This window comes from Chelonoidis abingdonii, chromosome 3 (assembly GCF_003597395.2).
Source record: "Chelonoidis abingdonii isolate Lonesome George chromosome 3, CheloAbing_2.0, whole genome shotgun sequence".
Taxonomy (NCBI): domain Eukaryota; kingdom Metazoa; phylum Chordata; order Testudines; family Testudinidae; genus Chelonoidis; species Chelonoidis abingdonii.
The window spans coordinates 12,768,832-12,783,971 of record NC_133771.1 but is presented as its reverse complement, the minus strand read 5'-3'; positions in this window follow the sequence as shown (position 1 = coordinate 12,783,971).

The following is a 15,140-nucleotide window of genomic DNA, read 5'->3' as shown; positions in this document are numbered from 1 at the left end:
TTGGCCCACGGTGCCAGCCTCCATCACCCACTGGTCCATTTTTTAACCAAGCACTTCTGTACTTTCTCCCACGCTGCCTCTCTGGCTTGGGAGGATCTCCCCATAATCATCCACAAAGCCACCTCTTTATCCTCCTTAAAACTCCCCTTTCCTGCTATGCCTGCAAACAGTTGGACAACAATTAGGCTCCAGGTGTACAGAAAGCACTGCCTGTCATGCTAATCAATACTGTCTCATTGTTTCCTTGTACTCCCCAGTCTGTCTGTGTATGTTTGTTGTCTCATACCTAGGGCCCTACCAAATTCACGGCTATGAAAAACGCATCATGGAAATCTGGTTCCCCTCTCCCCTCCCTTGCCTCCTCCATGTGAAATCTAGTGTGTCCTCCTTGAAATCTGGTCTATTGTGTGCTTTTACTGTATACTATACAGATTTAACAGGGGAGAGCAGCGTTTCTCAAATTGGGGGGGTCTGAATGAAAAGGAAGTTGCAGGGGGTCACAGGGTTATTTTAGGGGAGTTGCGGTATAGCCTCCCATACTTCTGCACTGCCTTCAAAGTGGGGCAGCCAGAGAGTGGCAGTTGTTGGCCAGGTGCCCAGCTCTGAAGGCAGCACCCCACTTGCAACAGTGCAGAAGTGAGGGGGGCAATACCATACCATGTCACCCTTACCTCTGCACTGCTGCCTTCAGAGCTGGGTGGCTGGAGAGTGGCGGCTGCTCACTGACAGCCCAGCTATGCATGCATCAGCGCAGAAGTAAGGGTGGAAATACCATACAGTGCCATCCTTACTTCTGTGCTGCTGCTGACAGTGGCTCTGCCTTCAGAGCTGGGCTCCTGGCCAGCAGCCGCCATTCTCCAACTGCCCAGTTCTGAAGGCAGCGCTGCTGCCTGCAGCTGTGGGGAAGTAAGGGTAGCAGTATCACCACCCCACCTCCAACTCCTTTTTGGATCAGGATCCCTACAATTACACCACTGTGAAATTTCAGATTTAAATAGCTGAAATCATGATATTTACAATTTTTTAAATCTTCTGACTGCAAAATTGACCAAAATGGACCATGCATTTGGTAGGGCCCTACTCATGGCTTATAATTAGAGTGTAAGCTCTTTGGGGCAGACCCTAGCACAGTGGGGTGCTGGTTCGTGACTGGGGCTCCTAAGCGCTAGGATAATATAATCAGTCATCGCCACCCTGAATAACTCCATCTGTGGAATACCCTTATAAGTCCCCCCTTGGTATCATTGGAATAATACTTCCTTTGTCTGTCTTGCCTATTGAGATGATAAGCTCTTCAGGGCAAGGACTATCTCAGTGGTCCCCAACGTGGTGTTTGTGGGTGCCATGGCTCCTGCCAGGGCATTTATGTGTTCCCTCCTAGTGCCCAGCAAGGGACCTGCCGGGGACAGAGAACTCAGGCTGCGGGTGCAGTGGTCTCTGTTCCTAGCAGGTGCCGGGCCTGCCTAGTTCCCAGCAGGGGAGAGAAGCTGCGGCCCCACGCCTGCCAGGGACAGAGAACTCTGGGGCTGCAGGCTGCGGGTGCTGGTGTTCTCGGTCTCTGTCAGGTGCGGGGCCGCCACTTAAGCCGGGGAGTGGCTGTGGCCCCACACCTGCTGGGGACAGAGAACTCTGGGTCTGCAGGTGCTGGTGTTCTCGGACCCCAGCAGGTGTGGGGCCCACCTAGTGCCCAACAGAGAAGAGAATCTGGGTCCCTGCGCCTGCTGGGGACAGAGTACTCCAGGGCTGTGGGCACCGGTGTTGTCTGTCCTCGTTGCTTTTCTCCGGCTTCTCTCTGGATTCATATATTATGTAATATTAAAAATGTTTTGTATTATTTAATGCACAAATACAAAATAAGCCTTGTAAAATTGTTAGCGCCCACCATGCTGTTCTGAAAATATGAATGTGCCTACTGGTCACAAAAAGGTTGGGGACTATTGAACTATCTTTTACTAGATGTATGTACCATGCCTAGCTGTGGAGCCTCTCAGTGCTTCTGTAATACATACAATGGTGAGCTGGAGCCAGTTTGCATCAGTTCGTGCAAATCAGTTTTTAAATCTAGAAGCCGGTTTAGAACCGGTTGTTAAAGAGGTGGGCAATTTGGAGAGGGAGGTTTTTCTGTCGTTACACCAGCCCACGGGCCACATCTGGCCTGCCTGAACTCCTGGCTGGGGAGGCTCCTCCGTCCCCTCCCCCACCTTCCCCCCTCTCACAGGGGCTCAGCGTGCTGCCCCATCGGCACCAGTGCTCTGGACCACTCCTGGGCAGCTCTGCAGCTCCCGCTGCTTTGAGCGGCATGGTAAGGGGATGGGGCTGCAAGCTCCAGTAGGCTGCGCAGCACCTATACATGCTGCCCTGAGCCGCATGGTAAGGCTGGGGCTGAGAGGAGGGGTTGGATAAGGGGCAGGGACTAGTTGGAAGGGGCAGAGGTTCATGGGGAGGGTCAGGGGATGGGGAACGGGGAGGTTGGGTAGGGGGTGGGGTCCTGGGGTGTCAGTTAGGGTGAGGGAGTCTCAGGAGGGGGTGGTCAGGGGACAAGGAGCAGGGGGGTGTTGATGGGTTGTGGGTTCTGAGAGGGGCAGTCGGGGGCAGGATGTGGGTGGGGGTCACGTGGGGTTCGGATGCGGGGGGAAGGACAGGGGGCTTGTACTCACCAGATGGTTCCCTACTGGGGCTTTGGCAGCACTTCAGCTGCAGGGCCCTCACTCACTCTGGGTCTTCGGCGGCTCTGAAGGGCTTGCCACCGACATTCCACCAAAGACCTGCAGTGAGTCAAGGACCCGCTGCCAAAGTACCGCTGAAGAACCAGCAGGGAACCCATTCTTAAGACTTTGGTATCTCATCACTGAATACAAATAATTAATTAATAACAACAGTAAACAAAGGCTGAATAGTGCCTCAAAGGCAAATGATACCATTATGATTTGAGGGTGTTTTACACCTTGAAATTGGGGTAAATAACTACACCAGTATAGTGTGTGGAAACTGAGAGTCAGGCCAAAGGTCCTATTATTAATGTTGGGTAGAATCATAGAATATTAGGGTTGGAAGAGACCTCAGGAGGTCATCTAGCCCAATTCCCTGCTCAAAGCAGGACCAACGCAAAGCAGCTAAATCTCATCCCAGCCAGGGCTCTGTCAAGCCAGGCCTTAAAACCTCCAAGAATGGAAATTCCACCACCTCCCTAGGTAACCCATTCCAGTAAATGGAACTTTAAAGCTACTGCTCACCAAGAAACCCAGAATAGGAATTTTCCCTGGCTGGAATGACTGCCCAGTGCACATGTTCAGCGACACATTTCTGCAGCTGATATCCTCAAACCTGCATTAACCCTGGGTGACGCTACCTTCTCCCACAGAGGAATCCTACTAAATTAACTGGCAATCAAGAGTCGTAGTGGGAAGACCAGTTTACTTATTTTTTAGCTACAGTTCAAAAATGTAAGCAACGTTTTATAGACATTCTAACCATACAGCTGTTACCTCCAGTTTAAGCCAGTTAAAACACCCTTGTTATTCCATTCAGTCAGCTCAGGTCTGTTTCCTGTGCAGTTGTCATCTCATTAAAATATTACAACACTTCAAACTTTATTAGTATATTTGCAGTGCCTTTTTATTTTATTTTTTTATTACCTAATGGGTTGTCTCCTTGCACTCCATTGTATTTCTCAGTCTTGCAGAGCGCAGACTATAAAACGGGCAAAAATGATCCCATCTGGAAGCCATTAAAGATCAATAGAGGCGGAATCTCAAAAAGAAAAAAAAATCCCACTATCAAAACAAATGTGAACAAAAACCCGTCAACTTCTGTTTTCAAATCCCAGAGTGCTAAAGCTCATCATACTTCCACCGTGACATGCAGCACCATGGGTTTGTTAACAACAGGAATGGCTAATCTAGTTTGAAAGGAGCATAAATATGATTAAAACCCACCACCCCCTTGATTCTTTGGGAAACTGGAAACTTTTCCACTGTGCGAGGTATTTTTCAAAACGTGCCTTTAACGGGGGAAAACAACTGCTTGTGGGCCAGGAATATGAGTTACAATGACAGGCCCTGAGTCCACTCCAATTGACGTCTTCGGCAAAACTTCCATTGACTTCATTATGGCAAGATCAGGTCCTTACAGAAGAGCCCCTAATAAAGAATTAATTAAATAGGAATGAATTAATTAAATAAACAAATAAATAAGAAATAATAATTAATTAAATAATAAAGAGGCAGATAAGCGCTTAACTGGATTTTCAAGAGCTTCAAAAGTTAGGCACCTTTGCAAATTCCCGTTATGTGCTTCTCTGCATCTTTAGGTACCTAAATGCCCTTGAAACCCTGGCTTGAAATAGCTTGCCTAGGTTCACCAGCAGGTTAACCTCAGAAGTAGGACTAGAATCCACATCTCCAAAGTACTCACCGAGTGTTCTATCCACTAGGCCACAGCTCGGCAGAACTTTGGGCTGCTGCTGCTCATATTATTCCTCTTCTGATGCTGGTTGAGCATGGTGTGCAAATGGCTGGGTGGTGTTTAGTGAGCTGCGATATACAGGAGGTCAGACTAGATGACCGCATGGTCCCTTCTGGTCTTGAACTCTATGGCAGGTCTACAGACAGATTTTGTCAACATTAGATTCATTGTGGAGAAGAAAAGAACATTCCAGACATTGCAGCTCATCCTCTCCAGGAATGCCTTGGCATATCTGTGAGCCCTGCAGGAATGTTCAAACTTAAAATTTAAGATTTTCCCCAAAAATTCTATTAAAACAACCTACCTACAAAGGTAAGCCTACAGTTTGATCCTAACCCCCTTAAAAGATAGGGCTTCCTATTAACTACCAGCAGGGAAATAGGAAAGACAAAAGCCTTAACTCCTAATGAATCTGGTTGGACCCAAAAGGGACCCATGTACCACACATGTGGGATATGATGTATGGGAATATGATAGAGGTATATAAAACCATGAGTGGTGTGAAGAAAGTTAATAAGAAAGTTATTTACTTGCTCCCATAATATAAGGACTAGGGGCCACCAAATGAAATTAATGGGCAGCAGGTTTAAAACAAATAAAAGGAAGTTCTTCTTCATAAAGTGCACAGACAACCTGTGGAACTCCTTGCCTGAGGAAGTTGTGAAGGCTAGGACTATAACAGGGTTTAAAGGAGAACTAGATAAATTCATGGAGGTTAAGTCCATTAATGACTATTAGCCAGGATGGGTAAGGAATGGTGTCCCTAGTCTCTGTTTTTCAGAGGGTGGAGTTGGATGGCAGGAGAAAGATCACTTGATCATTACCTCTTAGGTTCACTCCCTCTGAGCCACCTGGCATTGGCCACTGTCAACAGACAGGATGCGGGGCTGGATGGATCCTTGTTCTGTCCCAGTATGGCCATTATTGTGTTCTTATGTTCTTACATAAAGGATAATTCAGGGTTATTACATTCCAAAGTGACTAGCAGAGACCCAACCCATTGAATTCATTAACAGTGATAATAGCCACCCAAGAACTGTAGGAATTCTGATGAGCATGGCAAGACAGAATTACACAGAGTGGTGTTCTATTGGAAGAGAGAAGTGGGTTATTCTTAATTAAACAACAGCACCTAAATACCAAAGTGATGGGCACTTTAGGCAGAAAAAGATGGATATCCATCCGATTTTGTGGCAGCCTGCTTGATAGCTCAAGTCACCAGATTGTCCAAGTGAAAGGAAATACTTGAGAGCATTAATGCTTTGAAAGCACCAGGAGAAGCAATGCACAGTTTAAAAATACTGCCCCTCAATGAGAGAAAATCTATTTCTATTAAGGGATGGGTATTGTGCTATGCTTGTTGGAATTTTTGCTTGTGCACAGGAATTTAGCTCCAGGTCTATGTCTGTCACTAAAATTGACAACTGCCTATGGCTCTGTACAATTGAAACGTAGATCTTAAATTTCACATCATTATCCAAATAAAATATATCTGCCAAGGGGGACTGATATTACACAGTTAGAAAACTGTGATACCAGTTGTCTGATTAACATATTGAGAGGAATATAAGCATTTCTCACCTATTTTCCAGAGGGAGACTAACTGGGGAGCTTGTGAGAAAGAGACTAATGGAACATGTTCCCTCTGCTAAGTATGTAGATGCCCAGAAATATGTCTGATCTATGCAAGCAGGTTTTCCCCTTGTATATTACATTTGCTTTACAGGATATTTGGGAGAAAAATCATGAAACCAGTTTTATCTCGCTGCTTTCCTAAAGGAAAAAAATAGCCAAAGTTTCATGATGTGCAGTGTGTATATAGCCACACACAGCTTTCATATTGCTGCTTAAACTAACACATGGAAGGAGACTGTTTCTTAAAGACAAATGGTAAAGATGCTTTTGGAGATAAGAAGGATCAGGTGCTCAGCTGACATCACTGGAACACAGCCCAACTGAAGATCTGGCCTGAACTATTTAAGACTGCAAAATAGTAACAGGGTATGTGTGTATGAACTTACACATTATAAACTGAGAAAGGCTGAAGCAAGGTTCAAGAACTAGAATCAAGGTGTTTGGGTTTAGGCTATTAGAGAAAATGTAGCCAGCCAATCACGAAGTTCAATATCAAATCTGGATCAGACTTTCTTACAGCCTTGGAGGTGTTTGGACCTGAACTATTGGTCCTCTAATTATGAATCAACACCTGTTGAAACCAAGGGAAAATCACGTATCCTGACAAGGCCTGAGAAATACAACACTGTGACTAAGTTTCCCTCAGAAAGGCCTTTCTTATCCATGTACACAGCTAAAACTCTCATACTGCATAATCCTCCTTTCTGGCCTTGGCAAATAACATTTTACTCCACTTGCAGCTATTTAAAATGCTGGTGCAAAACATTTTCTGTCTTGACACTTCAAACATCCCTCATCTTTTTGTACCTTCTCCACCACATAAAACTACTGGCCTCGCTTTTTAAGGCCCTTTATGGCTTAGCCCTGCTCTACCTATCATCTCTAATATAGTGTAGAGCTACTGACTTTCACCTCTGCTCCACCAATGCTATCAGCTTTCATTGTCGTTTAATGTCATATTTCCCAACAAGCACCTTTGCACTTTTACCACACAACCCCTTATGCATGTACCATCAAAGGGTCAAATTCTGCTCTCAGCAGAAGAGATCATTGACTTATTGACTTTAGTGGAGTTATTCCTGATTTACTCTGGTAACGGAGAACAGAATTTGGCCCATGGACTCTCTTTCTCTCTCATACACACACAAAAATCCTGGTTTCAATCTGTGAAGGAAGGATGGAATGGGTTTAAAAGATGGAGGATGGCACGCTACATTAAAGACACCTTTATCAGTTTTAGAGTTATTGCTCAGCACTTCAGAATCTTGAATGTATATGGATCAATGTGCTAGAAAAGTTCAGGACAGGGTATTGGTGAGAGTCTGCTACAGACCTCCTGAATCACAGCAGAGAAGAGAATGACTACTAGTTATGCACCTGTCTTTAATGCATAGACACACACAAAAAAGCCCTGTGTGTTATGGAAGGGTTCAGCCTGGGAAATAAATGCTGGCCATCTCATGCAATCAGCAGAAAACATCATTAGAGATTCTAAAAATTACAGACAATAAGTTTCTAACACCAAAGATATTGCACCCAACATGAAGCAACTCTCTTGTGGACCTATTTTAGATGAATTAATCACTGAACTGGAAGTTGATGGATGCCTGTCGAGCAGTGATCATGACCTCATAGGGAAAAGGGAGGACAGGCCCCACCTGTTGGAGATTCAAAAGGGCTAATGTCTCAAAGCCGATGGAAATTATGGACTAGATTGACAAAGAAACTTATGTGTGGCAATGCTCAGCAGCACCACGCCTTGCATTAAGATGCCTACAGAATCCCTGGGATCCACAAAGTCTGAGTTAGGCATACAGGCTTCCTCTACAATGAACGGAGAGAGGCAGGCATTTGAACATGAATTTCACAAAAGCCAGCATACCAGGCAGCTCCCCAACTCTGGTAGCCAATGGGAGATGCCAAGGCCAGGGGTGTGTCCTAAGTCCTAACCCTTTCAAGGAATTCAGCACCTAGGTCTAGTCTGGAGGAAGACACTTCTCTCTGCTTGGAATTCTCAGCTGCAAACCTTCTCTTGGCATTAAGCCCCTGTGCCATTTTTTCAGGAAGTGAGAAGAACTCCCTGAAAACATTTAGCCCAGTGGCTAGGATACTCACCTTAAATGTAGGTGCCCCCCCTCCTCCCAAGGGGGAGTAGAAATGGGATTTGAACCAGACTTTGCCCCTTTTCAGGCAACTGCCCTAGCTGCCTGGATTATGGTATATTCTAACAAGGGGCACTCTCAAGCTATCCTCTTGAAGTTGTTCCACTTTGAGTAAATAATTAAGGAATCGTTGGGCCAGATAGCGAGAAAGAGAATGACTCTATAGCAGGGGTAGGCAACCTATGGCACATGTGCCAAAGGCAGCACACAAGCTGATTTTCAGTGGCACTCACACTGCCCAGGTCCTGGCCACCAGTCCGGGGGGGCTCTACATTTTAATTTAATTTTAAATGAAGCTTCTTAAACATTATAAAAACCTTATTTACTTTACATACAACAATAGTTTAGTTATATATTATATACTTATAGAAAGAGACCTTCTAAAAATGTTAAAATTATTACTGGCATGCAAAACCTTAAATTAGAGTGAATAAATGAAGACTTGGCACATCATTTCTAAAAGGTTCCAAGAAGTCTTTATTTATCCACAGGAAGGAACAGCTCCAAAAGAGGACAGAGAGAGCCCCACATTAGAATATCTGATAGCCAAGTAGTTAGGGCACTCACCTGAGTGGCTGAATCCCTCTTCAAATACCTTCAAGCAAGAAGACAGGTAGGCTTGAATCCAGGGTTACCCACATCCCAGGTTAGCACCCTAATCATTGGACTAAAAGTTATCAGGGAGGTCATCCTCTTCTTCTGATGTTTTGTATGAGCTCCAAGCACGCTTACCAGATTGGGGCCTGCAGATGAGTTAGGCAGATGAATGACTATCTACCCCTATTTCATATGTCACACTGTGGCTTAGGTATCTGGATGTCTAGTGTGGAATTGGAGTGCACATGCCCAGAGGCAGAAACTTTTACTGAAAATAAATTAATCACTGAGTGATTTTAGACACCTTGCAGTGTTCAGCAGCAGCTGAGCTCTGGTTTTGTGAATACCAGTGGTGCGGTGCCTGACCTTGGGATTTAGGCACCTAAAATGGCAGCTAGGCACCTAAGGCCCTTTGTGAATTTTACCCTATGAGTGAATATGATTGGGAGGGAAAAAAATAGACAAAAAATGTGAATGAAAATTGGAGGTTGTTTAAGAAGAGTTTACTTAAATTGACAAAAAGCCACAATTTCACAATCAAGAAAGAGGGCAACATTGGGTCAAATGCCATCATGGTGAAGAGTGGAAGAGAAGGCTGCAATTAGAAATAATAATTAAAAAGAAAAAAAGCCCACAATATATAACAAAGAAAAAAAAGGGGAAGTTGATCAGTATTAATTAGAATTTATGATGTGTAGAAAATTGATAAGGAAAGCTAAATATATATGAGAAAACTCTATTGATGACAGGGCTAAGGAAAATAAGAAGTTTTTAAGTATATCAGGAACAAAAGAAATCCTCAGAATGGTATAGGCCCTCTATCTGTTAACAATGATGCAGAAATGGCAGATGTGCTCAGTAAATATTTCTGTTCTGTATCTGAAAAGAAGTAGGATGTTGTACTCATATCACATGAGAAAGATGAACTATTTTCCCAAACATTAATAACTAAGAAGGATGTTAAACAGCAACTAATAGAGATAAACATTTTAAAAATCAGCAGTCATAAAACTTGCACACAAGGATCCTAAAAGAGTTTGCTAAGGAGATATCTGACCCACTAATGCTAATTTTTAATAAATCTTGGAATTCCAAGGTGTGACAGGGTGTGCTGAGTGACATCAGAAGCTAACTCAGCACCCTGGCATGCTAATACCCACCAGTGTATATTAACTGGGATCTAAATGAAAGAAAGGTAGTTGACAGAGGGTGTCAATTAACTGAGTAGAGCTACAGCTGAAGGGCTAATTGAAGGGAAAGTAACCTCAGCAGCTGGGATTATATAAACAGACTGGAAGAAAGTGCTGTGGGAGAGTAGGGAGACTGAAAGAAGGCAGAGGGAGGCAGGACTAGTTGCTGCTAGTACTGTTCCCTTCCCCAGAGGCAAGTGGGGAAGCTGGCTATGGAATGCAAATACTACAGGCTGTGGCCTGCTGAAAGAATATAATAAAACACTGGTGGCGGTGGTGAAGGAGACCTGGAGTGTCTGTGGTCTGTGATTAAGGCCTCAAAGGACTCTCGGGGGACACAAGGAAATTTCAGAAGACTGGAAGAGTGCTAATGTTGTGCCAATATTCAAAAAGGGCAAGCAGGATGACCTGTGTAACTATAGGCCGGTTAGCCTGACCTCAATTGCCAGCAAAATAATGGAAAAACTGATAAGGGATTTCATTGCTAATTAAAGATGGAAATATAATTAATGCCAGTCAGCATGGTATTATGGAAAATAGGTCTTGTCAAACAAACCTGATTTCAGTCTATGTTTGGTTGATAGACGTAACTGCATCACTGTAATATTACCTAGACTTTTACTAAAACTTATACGCTTGCCAGGCATTTGACTTAGTATTGCACAACATTTTGATTGAAAAATGAGCATTACACAATATTAAGAGAGCAGACGATAAATGATCAAAGAACTGGCTAAATGACAGATCTCATAGAGGAGTTGTTAATGTGGAATCATCATCATAGGGGTTCCACAGCGACAAGTTTCAGGCCAAACACTATTTAACACTTTCATCAGTGACCTGGAAGTAAATATAAACTACTGCTGATAACATTTGCAGATGACACGGAGATTGGAGAAGTGGTAAACTGAGAAGTGGGCAGTCATACACAACGATCTGGAATGATTGGTTGGCTGGGCCCATTCAGATGCAGACAAATGCAAAGTTGTACATCTAGGGAGAAAGAATTCAGGACATATTGAGAGAACAGGGACTGTATCACAGAAAGCGACTCTGAAAAAAATATTTAGGGGGCAGAATGGACAAGCATAGATCCATAAATTCCAAGGCCAGAAAGGGTTGTTGTGATTAGCTAGTCTGACCTCCTGAATAAAGCAGCTATAGAATTTTCCCAAAATAATTTCTAGATTAGATCTTTTAGAAAAACATCCAGTCTTGATTTAAAAATGGTCGGTGATGGAGAATCCACCACAACCCTCGGGAAATTATTCCAATGTTAATTATTCTCACTGTTAAGAATATACACCTTATTTCCAGTCTGAATTTATCTAGCTTCAACTTCTAGCCCTTGGAGTCTGTTATACGTTTCTCTGCTAGATTGAAGAGCCCATTATTAAATACTTAATCCCCATGTAGGTAGCTGTAGACTGTAATCAAGTTACTCCTAAAACTTCTCTTTGTTAAGATAAATAGATTGAGGTCCGGGGATCTATCACTATAAGGCATGTTTTCTAATCTTTTGGTCATTTTTGTGGATCTTATCTGAATCTTCTCCAGTTTACCAACATCCTTTTTAAATTGTGGACACAAGAACTGAACACAATAAACTCAACATGACTTTCCAGAGCCATGGTGAGGCAAAAGGGCTAATATGATTCTTTGATAAGAACATAAGAACAACCACACTGGCTCAGACCAAAGGTCCATCTACCCCAGTATCCTGTCCTTTGACAGTGGCCAATGGCAGGTATCCCAAAGGCAATGAACAGACAGGTTATCATCAAGTGATCCAGGGCCTGTCACTCAATCCCAGCTTCTGGCAAACAGAGGCTAGGGACACCTTTCCTGCCCATCGTGGCTAATAGCCATTGATGGACCTATCTTCCATGAATCTATCTAGCTCCCTTTTGAACCCCATTATAGTCTTGGCCTTCACAACACCCTCTGGGAAGGAGTTCCAGAGGTTGACAGTGTGTTGCATGAAAAAATACTTTCTTGTGTTTGTTTGAAACCCGCTACCTATTAATTTCATTTAGTGGCCCCTTGTTCTTGTATTATCACAAGGAGTAAATAACACTTCCTTATTCACTTTCTCTATACCACTCATGATTTTCTAGACCTCTATCATATCTCCCCCTTAGTTGCCTCTTTTCCAAGCTGAAAAGTCCCAGTCTTATTAATCTCTCCTCATAAAAAAGCCGTTCTATACCCCTAATCATTTGTGTTGCCCTTTTCTGAATCTTTTCCAATTCCAATATATCTTTTTTGAGATGGGGCGACCACATCTGCACGCAGTATTCAAGGTGTGGGCATACCACGGATGTATAAACAGAGTAGTGATTTGGAGTAAAAAAGGTGGTTTTACTTCTGTAAAAGGCGCTGCTGAAATACTGCATACAGTTATTGTTTCCACATTTTAAAAGGGTGTTGAAAAATTGGAGAGAGTGCAGAGAAGTGCTGCATTTTCTGTAAGTGAAAGACTTAAAGAGCTCAAACCATTTAGCTTATCAAAAAGATTTGAGAGGTGACCCGATTAAGGTGTATAAGTAGGGGATACAACACCAGGTACTAGAGGGCTATTCAGTCTAGTGGAGAAAGGCATAACAAGAGCCAATGGCTGTAAGTTAATACCAGACAAATTCAAATAAGAAATAAGGCACAATATTTTTAACAGAGATGGTGATGAAGTATTTGTGCAAATGACCAAGGGAAGTGATGGATTCTCCATCTCTGGATGTCTTCACATCAAGACATCATTGGGTAACTGAGTGAAATGTAATGGCCTGTATTAAACAAGAGGTCAAATCAGGTAAACATGGTGGTGCCTTCTAGCCTTAACAATCTATGAAATACGTAAGGGTCAGCTCCTCTGCTGTATTAGGGGAGCTTTTGATGCTACACCACCAGAAAGCTGCTGGAAGTAAGGTGAGCCAGCCCAGGAGAATCTCCTTAACGCAAAGGGATCCTCCACTGGCATCAAGCAGCTGTACGAGTAGCAATGCCATCCTCCTTCCCTGTAGCCAATACATTGGAGAGAGAAATGGGAGTGGGCAGGATGGTCTTGTAAATGAGTAGTTCTCAGCTAGGGATCCAGGGCTGCAAACAGGCTTCAGAAGATCCACTAAACAGGGGCAGCATTAGACTCAGTGGGGCCCAGAGCGGAAACACAAAGCCCCACTGCAGGAATCTGAAGCTCAGAGCCCTGAGCAATGTAGCTTTGTGGGGGCCCTCTGTGGTATGGAGTCCTAGGCAATTGCCCTGTTTGCTACCCACTAATGCCGGCCCTGAATTTTATATGCAGAAAAACAGTTGTTACGACACATATGGGCCATGGAGTTTTTATAGCATGTTGATGGGAGCCTCAGAAAGAAAAGGGTTGAGAACCTATGTTGTAAATTAATCTATAAGACTGGGTCTCCAAATATTTAGATTAAGTTCTCAGCTCTGCCACAGGTTTGTTGTGTGAGCATGGGCAAATTGTGTAATGTCTCTGGGTCCTCATCTGTAAAATGGGGATAAGTATCCTGCCATATCTATTGAGATTGGAATCTCTTCCAGGCAAGGACCGCCTCTTACTGCATGTCTGCATAACACCCACCACAATGGAGGCCCACTCTCATTAGGGGGCTCTAGGCACTCCTATAATTTAGATACTCCCTGCGTCCCAGGGATTCCAGAACACTTGGTTCCATTTACATTAGCTTGCAGGTTGCGCTAACTTGTGCAGAGGACTCCAGCAGCATAAATGTTTCATGCAACCAACTTTGCACTTTTTGGGTATGCCATATGTTAGAGGGCTTTCCTGTCACCCTCTCCCTGATTCTTGTCATGCAGACAGAAAGCAGAAGACCAGAAGTCCAAAGTGCATACAATGTGATGTTTATTGGGGTTAGCTTCTAGCAAAGGTGTCCCAAACTGTGATGCCGCAACTTTGTACTCCGGTCAGGAGCAGGTATTTCTCTGGTCTTTTAGTGTTTTATCTCTCCCTTCCTCCTCCCTCAAGCCCCTTTTGCCCCTCCTAACTGGTTGCTTGACCTTGCTTTGAGATAAGGAGTTGAGGCAGTCTTCAAGTCTGCACTCATATATTACACTTCCACCATGCTCAGTACCACATTAACTGCTCTTATCTGTTCCCATTATACTAACAAGCCCATTTCTTTTAGGCAAAAGCAACCTTTACAATGTCTGTCTTTGTTTTTAGTAAGAATTGTCTGATCACACATATTAGTCAAAATGTATCTATATGAAAAACCAAACAGACAAGCAAAACTCAAAATACTGTCTCAGGAGAAACTACAAGCCTGAATCCTACATTGACACTGATACCCCTAACATCACATCCTGTGAACTCACACCTACAACTTGTGTGCCTAATTTAAGGACCTCCACTGAAATGTTAGCCCTTTTAAGCCAAATAGCTGGTGTGTGGTGTACTCTGCAGATAGATCTGGTAAATAGTGGTTTGATTTTTCTGTCAGTCAGCTGGCCAGCAGCGTGTGGAACAGTCAGAGTTGGGGGAAAATGATAGGGGACAGAGGGCCAAAGAAGGAAAATATTCCACCAGGATTAGTCCCCCTTTCTATAATTATTTCTTCCCAGGAACAGCCATTTCCACAGAGGGAGAAAGCTTGCTTTGGTGTCAGCTGGATGAACATAGTATCATAATGCTCAGCAACTTATTTTGATCCTTTTATCTCTCTAACAGCTTTTTAGTGTTTCAACAGCTCATTCAGTAAAGACAAACCAGGAACTATACCCGTCTTGAAATGATTTGCAACCAGAGAATTATTCCAACACATGGGATTGAACTGTGGTCAGAAATCTCCATCTGAAGGCACAAAATCAAGTCATCTGAACTTTGTATTTATCATTAGGGGTAGGTATGTGAACTCAGCTTCCTGTGCAGCTCCTCCACATGGCAGTGAAATGTGATTGGAGGGTAATGCATGCAACACAGAATTTGTAAGTGTTGAGAACTAATTAACTCATGCTATGGCTTGTATTTGTTTTAGGAGAATGCAATGGTGATATTATTATTGTTTATTAATTGTATTGCCCACCATGGACCAGGACATCTTTGTGATAGGTGCAG